Source organism: Lithobates pipiens, unplaced genomic scaffold (genome assembly GCF_037356315.1).
Source record: "Lithobates pipiens isolate NorthernLeopardFrog02 unplaced genomic scaffold, aLitPip1_a1.2 Scaffold_52, whole genome shotgun sequence".
Lineage (NCBI taxonomy): Eukaryota > Metazoa > Chordata > Amphibia > Anura > Ranidae > Lithobates > Lithobates pipiens.
This window is the reverse complement of record NW_027507875.1, coordinates 4736822-4744767: the sequence shown is the minus strand read 5'-3', so window position 1 is coordinate 4744767 and position 7946 is coordinate 4736822. Positions and strand designations below refer to the sequence as shown.

At 44.2% G+C, this 7946-nt stretch overlaps 1 long non-coding RNA gene across 1 annotated transcript; it reads right to left on the bottom strand.

The window, feature by feature from the left end:
• Positions 1–366: 366 nt before the first annotated feature.
• On the bottom strand, positions 367–6337 carry LOC143957221 (uncharacterized). Its single transcript, XR_013270062.1, has 2 exons — positions 5856–6337; positions 367–1859 (listed from the first exon to the last, which is right to left on the bottom strand). It is a non-coding gene; the product is annotated as an uncharacterized LOC143957221 (long non-coding RNA).
• Between the last annotated feature and the right edge of the window lie 1609 nt (positions 6338–7946).

Sequence of the window (7946 nt, the reverse complement as noted above, 5' to 3'; positions counted from 1 at the left end):
GCCGCGTGCGCCCCTCAGGGGGCGCGCAGGCTGCTCGTGCACGGGATGACGTCAATAGACATCGTCCCATAAACTTTCAAAATGCTGTAATAACCTAACAAAACGGACCTTAGTTTACAGACCAACTTTACTGAATACATTAAGCTTGTGTATTATAGGGGTATTTTTATTTAAAAAGTGTAATTTTGGCCTGAGCACCACTTTAACCACTTGCTTACTGGGCACTGTAAACCCTTACAAACCACTTTGACCTACAGGTAAGCCTAGACTAAGGTGTTAAGTGCAATTCTCAAACCAATTGCTTTTCCTCTTTGTAATGCTGAGTTCAAATCTTATGCTTCTGATAGAAATGAAATACAGGAGACCTTTTCTGTAGCCCAAATCCAAGCTGAATGGCCAAAAGTGTATTGTTTTCTCAGTTCTTATATACACACAAAAATGATGAATCATGTAAAACAAAAGTACCATAATAAGGGAAAAAACACAAAAATATCAGATAAGGAGTAAACAGCCTTTCTCCATCGTGTGGTCAGCAGATGGGCGTAGTCTGAGTGACTTTACACTTTTCACAATACGTATCTTATAACACAGCAATTTTGTACACATAATGTCAACTCATAACTTAAGCTGGAACTCTGATCCTATCATTTTCCCCCTTTGACATCATCCTTCTCCCAACTCTGGGTCCTTACTCATGAGTTATAGCCAATACTTTCCTGAGTACTATCCCTGACCGCGGGTTGTCAGAGGAGAACAATGTCCTCATCCCCCAGTTCCATATCAGCATCTCAAAAGCAAAGAGAATCAAAGAGAAGGGTGACGTCAACTCATAATCCCAAACTCAGAGTTCTATAGGGCACCCCTATTCATTCTTTTAACTTTCTTTTGAATTCTCAACAATTAATAATTGTCATTATAACAAAAGCAAACATAAGTATTAGTATAGGACTCAACATCCAATTAAGTATAGTAGTGGCGGTAGGAGACCATCCACTGAAAACATCGTACCAATGGTGGGTAGTTTCATCTCTTATCTGTGAGGATAAATGTATTAATTTTCCTTTATCTATAACTGCAGATATTAGATTATTTTGAAGGGTATGTTCCTGTGTCTCCTATGTGTTTTCTAAGTATTTCAGACTCTCTTAAGATTTGTTGTAAGGGCTCTAATGATATTATGAAAGGGGTAGTATCAGTAAGGTTATACTGGTCTGGGACCCTTTCCCCTCTGTAGGTTCCTGTAGATTTGGGAATCTGGGGTAGAAAGTAACATTTGTGTTTTGTCAAATACTTCCCTCCATGTTTCAGATGGACCTAACTTATGACATTTATGTGGTGTGTTATTAAAGGGTGATAGTAAATTGTCCTTCCACTGGAAAGTTATGTTTACTTGTGCTTGTGACTTAGCTTTTATCCACACTACTGGTGAATCCACATTGTGCATCATGTAAAAAGGACCCTCCTGTCCTGTTACAGTGAAATTTCCTACAGTATACCATTCATAGTAAGGATATTGCGTTATACTCTTATCCTGATTTGTCCATATAAGATCAGTACTGTTTTCATGAACTGTTACATTGATACCGGGAGTCCATGTGTAAACAAACATTTGAAAACATTCAAGCACTATCATCATAGTTAGAAAGATCGTCATTCTGTTTCTCTCGGTTCAGGACTCTTTTTGCAGTGTGATGCGTGGATCCAGGCTGCTTTTCCCTCCAACTTGACCGATGTGGGAGTGGTCAGCAGTACTTGATATGGTCCTTCAAACCGTGGCTCTAAAGCTTTTCTGGTATGTTTCTTTACATAGACCCAATCTCCGGGGCTAAGTGAATGAGTACCTGCTATAGAGTTGGGATCTGGAATGGAAGCATAAACACTCTTGTGGATCTTGGTTAGATGCTGTTGCAATTGTATCACATATGCAGTCAAACTATCACATTGCAATTGCATACTCTGTGGAAAGTATAAACCTAATCTAGGTGCATTCCCAAAAAGTATCTCATATGGAGACAACCCTGTTTTTCCTGTTGGGGTATATCTTATGGAGAACAAAGCCAAAGGCAGGCATTCTGGCCATGGCTTGTTTAACTCTTGCATGGCTTTCTGTATTTTTAGCTTTATTGTCCCATTTACTCTTTCTACTGATCCTGAACTCTGTGGGTGATAAGGGGTGTGGAAACTCTGTTGAACCCCTAACATGGTCATCACATTCTGCATTACTTCACCTGTAAAGTGTGTCCCTCTATCTGATTCTATTGTTTCAGGTAATCCAAACCTTGGTATTAATTCAGTGATCAGTTTCTTAGCCGTAGCTTTTGCCGTGGCTGATTTTAATAAATATCCCTCTGGCCAGCCTGAAAATAAATCGATGCACACAAGTACATATTTTAAAGGGGCCACTTTTTGGCAACTGTATGTAGTCAATTTGCAGCCTTTGAAAGGGGTACTGGGCCCGAGCTTGGTGTTTTCGTGGCGTTTTTACCTTTTGTCCTGGATTATTCAGGAGACAGATTTGGCATGCTGCACAGTAGTTTTTGGCCATACTACTGAATCCTGGTGCTAGCCATCCTTGGTTCACAATTCTATACATGGAATTGGAATTGACATGGGTAGGTAGGTGGATTGCCGTGGCCATGGCTGGGTACAGAGACGCCGGTAGGCATACTTTACCTCCTGCCCTCCATACATTGTCAGGGTCAATTTGGGCTCCCATCCTTACCCACTTGTCTCTTTCACTGTCCGCCGCTTGCTCCTGTAGCTTGCTCAACTGTTGCCATGAAGGCTTTACTGTACTTACCTCTGCCACTGCCACTGTCTCAGGGTGCATCTCTTTCTGAGCTGCCTGTTTCGCAGTTAAATCTGCAAAGGCATTTCCTTTTGCTTCCATTGTCTTTGCACTTGTGTGTGCCGCTATCTTCAAGATGGCTACCCTTTTAACTTTTTGAAGATGTGTCAAAACCCGTTTTATTCCTTCCGCATGCTTTACTGGTGTGCCTGCTGCTGTCAGATACCCTCGAGCTCTCCATATATGGCCGAAATCGTGCGCTACGCCGTAAGCGTAGGCAGAGTCAGTGTAAATATTTCCTTCTTGTCCTTGTAAATATTCTAAAGCTTGTTCTAAAGCTTTTAATTCTGCTTCCTGTGCTGACATGTAGGCTGGTAAGGGCTGCGCTTCAATCACCTGTGTATCAGTTACTACTGCATATCCTGTGTGATATCTTCCTTTATCATCAGCAAATCTGCTGCCATCTATATACAAAGTGTGCTCAGCGTCTAAAATTGGTGTATCTATAACATGAGGGAACCCCATTGTCTCTTGCTCCATGAGCTGAAAACAGTCGTGTTCAACTATCTCTCTAAACAGAAGAGTGTCAGTTTCCTCATCTCCTTCCTCCTTATTCCCCCTTGTCAAATCTGGTGACTGAAGAGGCAAAAAGGTGGCCATATTGAAAGTTGTACAGCGCTGAAAAGTGACATTTGGAGGTAAAAGTAAAGTACACTGTAACCTTAGTTGCCTAGCCATTGAAATGTGTTTGGGCTGTACTTGAGACAAGATTGCATGTATGTCATGTGTGGTGTGCACTACAACTGGATTGTCTAGAACAATTTCTGATGACTTATCTATAATTATTGACACTGCTGCTACCGCCCGTACACAGGACGGTGAACCTCTGGACACTGGATCTAGAGCTGCTGAGAAGTAAGCAACGGGCCTTTGTTTTATATGTGACTGTGTCAAAATTCCTGTTGCATGTCCAGTGATCTCAGCAATGTATAGATGGAATGTCTTTGTATAATCGGGGATACCTAGAGCCGGTGCAGAAATCAACAACTGTTTCAAAGTGACAAACGACTCATAAGCTACTTCTGTAAGCATATACGGCACAATTTTCAAACAATCGTATAATGGCTGCATCAAAGAGCTAGCGTGGGGTATCCATTGTCTACAATATGACACGATACCCAGAAACATACGCAATTGTTTGAAATTTCGTGGGGGTAAGATTCCCTTTATCGCCTGTACTCTCTCGTCTGTGAGATGTCTTGTTCCTTGTGATATGCAATGTCCTAAGAAGACAACTTTTTCCTGACACACTTGTAACTTTTTCCTGTTAAACTTGCAACCCTTTTTTGCCAAGAATTGCAAAAGTGCCAAAGTGGCATGGAGACATGTTTCCCTATCTGGACAGCATAGCAATAGGTCATCCACATATTGTAGCAATACACAAGAGTCTGGAGGTAACCATTCCTCTAGCACTGTTTGTAGAGCCTGTGAATAAAGGGTTGGCGAATGCGCCATTCCTTGAGGTAGGCGTGTCCTGCCTGTTGGTTGCCGTCTGCGTCAAACCGGTCTATAGGTCGGTGCGGACCTATTTCTGTCACAAATTGCTGAAACAGAGTAGGAGTCATTTTATGTCTACACAAATCTTCCCCGTCTTGCCATGTTGCATCATGTGTATCCATCAACTGTCTTACAAATCTACAAAACGCTGCTGGTTTTGCTACTGGGTCTGGGGCATTCTGTATTAGTGCCATAAGGGCGTCTGGTGTCCATGGTGCCCAGGTCCTTATCTGCATCCTACGAGTAACAGTAGGTGGGGCATTTGGATGGGCTACTTGTCCAAATTCCGGATTATTTACCTGTACAATGTGTGTATCAGTGCGTACGGGGGCTACAGTTTCTGGATGAGGTTTTTCTGCCCCACATTGCACACATTCTATTGCCGATTCTGGGTTTTGTGTTCCACAAACCTGACAAACCCATCCCCTGCCTTGGAGTGAAGGATATATCTTATGTGGTTTATGTTCTATGTCAGTGTATGGGGTGGAATGGCTGAGCTGGGGTCAACCAGAGCCTCAGCATTTTTTGTTCTTCTATCCTTCATGTCCCAACCATCACAATCTGGGTTATATTTCCACCCCTCCTCTTTTGCTCTATAAGAGACCTTAATTAAGCGCTGAACCTGATGCATCCATTGCTTCTCTAACACCTCTCCTTGTCTGTCCCTTTTTATTTCCTTCCACGCGTCTGGGTCTAAACCCGCTGCTCCTTTTACCTTAAATTTATGAAGTATAGTTTTTACATTTTGTGCTTCATCTTTCCCATATATGTTCTTAATTATCTGTGGCACCGTATAGTGGGCCACAGTTCCTTGACGGGGTTTTGTGTACCTCTGACCCATTCTAACAGTCCGTGCCTAGGTAGCGTGTGGGACACTGTTATATGTCCCAAAATAAAAAATAAAAAAGTGTGTATGCGGGACCCTACAACAGTTCCTCGTTGCCTTCCTCCTAGGATGCTAGAATACTAAAAAACCTCCCCGGGATGAGATTTCTGAAATCGAATTACTTTATATGCTAGCCAACTGACAAATATTATGACCAGACTGACGGCTACAACATATACAAGCATTCCTTTAAGTGGCCAGGTATCCGACTAGATCTCCGGGCTTGTGGAGACCTTATTCCCCCTCCCGTATCTGGGATCCCTCTCGTGCACTCTTATCCCTGCTTTATGGAGCAGACAGGGCTTATACTCTCAACCCGCCTATGGTTTATGAATTAGATGTGAGGTTAAGCATAAGCGTCAGACCCCCCCGAAAGGGCGCATTCCGTTGCTTAGTTCGGCAATCCCCTTCTAACTCATACCATCCTTGACAAGGCTCATTCACTTTCTCAACAAGACAGACAGACAACAAATTATCAGCAAAACAAAGGTATTATAGTTCAAGACTCACCCCTACAGAGGTTGCAGTTAATATGCTGCGTGGAGACCCGTTTCTGACAGAACTGACTAAAGGCACAAATCAGGGAAGCTCAGAGTATAAAGAGAAATAAAGGCTTTCTCTTACCTGGCCAGGCTTTGTGGTCTGTGGTTCCCGAAGTGCCCCAGTGTTATGGTTCCGTCAGCTCCGTTCGTCCACCTCTTGTAGGATCATTGATGAGGTCCCTGTTCGGGCGCCAAAATGTTAAGTGCAATTCTCAAACCAATTGCTTTTCCTCTTTGTAATGCTGAGTTCAAATCTTATGCTTCTGATAGAAATGAAATACAGGAGACCTTTTCTGTAGCCCAAATCCAAGCTGAATGGCCAAAAGTGTATTGTTTTCTCAGTTCTTATATACACACAAAAATGATGAATCATGTAAAACAAAAGTACCATAATAAGGGAAAAAACACAAAAATATCAGATAAGGAGTAAACAGCCTTTCTCCATCGTGTGGTCAGCAGATGGGCGTAGTCTGAGTGACTTTACACTTTTCACAATACGTATCTTATAACACAGCAATTTTGTACACATAATGTCAACTCATAACTTAAGCTGGAACTCTGATCCTATCAAAGGCTTACCTGTAGGTCCAAGAAATATCTCCTAAAGCATAGGTTTAGGAGATATTTGCCCGAAGACAGGCACCACTGTCTACGGCGCATGCGCCGTACACAGCGGCGCGCAGGCGCACTGAGCGTGGCATTTCCAACAACGGAGCTGCCGCGCGTGTCGGCTCCCGTGCGCATGGGCGCCCAATGATAGCAGCAGAGCTGCGAGACCCCACCGAAAAGATGGATGCGCCGGACTACAGGGGACAGCGGTGACTTCGCTGGCTCCTGTGTCAGGTAAGTGACACATAATGGACTACTATCCGATGCATAGTAGTCCATTATGCTTTGCCTTTGCAGGGAATGAAAGAGGAAGTAAACCCATCAGGGTTTACTTCCTCTTTAAACCCCCCTCCTGCCCAGACCAATTTTCAGCTTTCAGCGCTGATGCACTTTGAATGACAATTGCGCGGTCATACAACACCGTACCCAAATGGAACTTTTATCATTTTTTTCCCACAAATAGAGCTTTCTTTTGGTGGTATTTAATTACAGCTGGGGGTTTTATTTTTTGCTAAACAAACAAAAAAAGATGCAAAAAAATTAAAAAATCATGTTTAATAGTTTGTTATAAAATTTTGCAAACAGGTAATTTTTCTCCTTCATTGAAGTGCACTGGTGGGCACTGATAGGCTGCACTGGTGGGCACTGATAGGCATAGTTAGGGCGACACTAATAGGCACAGATAAAGTGGCACCGATAGGCACAGATAAAGTGGCACCGATAAGTACAGATAAGGCAGTACTGATGGGCACAGATAAGGCGGCACTGATGGGCAAAGATGGGCACAGATAAGATGGCACGGATGGGTGGCAATAATAGGTACCACTGATAGATGGGACTGATGGGCACTGATAGGTGGCACTGATAGGTGGCTCTGATAGGTGGCACTGCTGGGCACTGATGGGCACTGGTAGATGACACTGATGGGCACGGATATGTGGCACTGGGGTGCAGCACCGTTGTTGAGGCAGATTGTGGGCACTGATGGGTGGCACGGTGGGCACTGATGTGTGGCACTGTGGGCACTGCTGGGTGGCACTGTGGGCACTGCTGGGTGGCACTATGGGCACTGCTGGGTGGCACTGATGGAGGGCCCCTTTTTTTATTACAGAGGTGGCACTGGCAGGGGGCAGGTGGGTACTGGTAAGCTGGCCGTGATCGGGACTGATGTCCTGATCACGGCCACCGGTGATCGGCTCTTTTTGTTTCTCCTCGCGCTGTCAATAGCCGATTACCGGCTCCGTTGTATCGACCCCTTGCTCGGATCCGTGATCAGGCGAGTCTTGTAGACTCGCCGATCACAGAGCGCGCCGCGTGCGCCCCTCAAGGGGCGCGCAGGCTGCTCGTGCACGGGATGACGTCAATAGACATCGTCCCACCAAAGGAGGTCCACGCTGTAGCCCTCATTTGGCTATAGCGTGGGTCTCTACTGGTTAAACTGAGCCGCAGATCTAAACCATTCTGCAGAAACTCCAAAACTACTGAGGTGGACGGAGTGGTGGGGTCCCACTGCTTACTTTCTGCAAATGTTTCAAATGTATTCCATATTTTAGAATAGATAAAG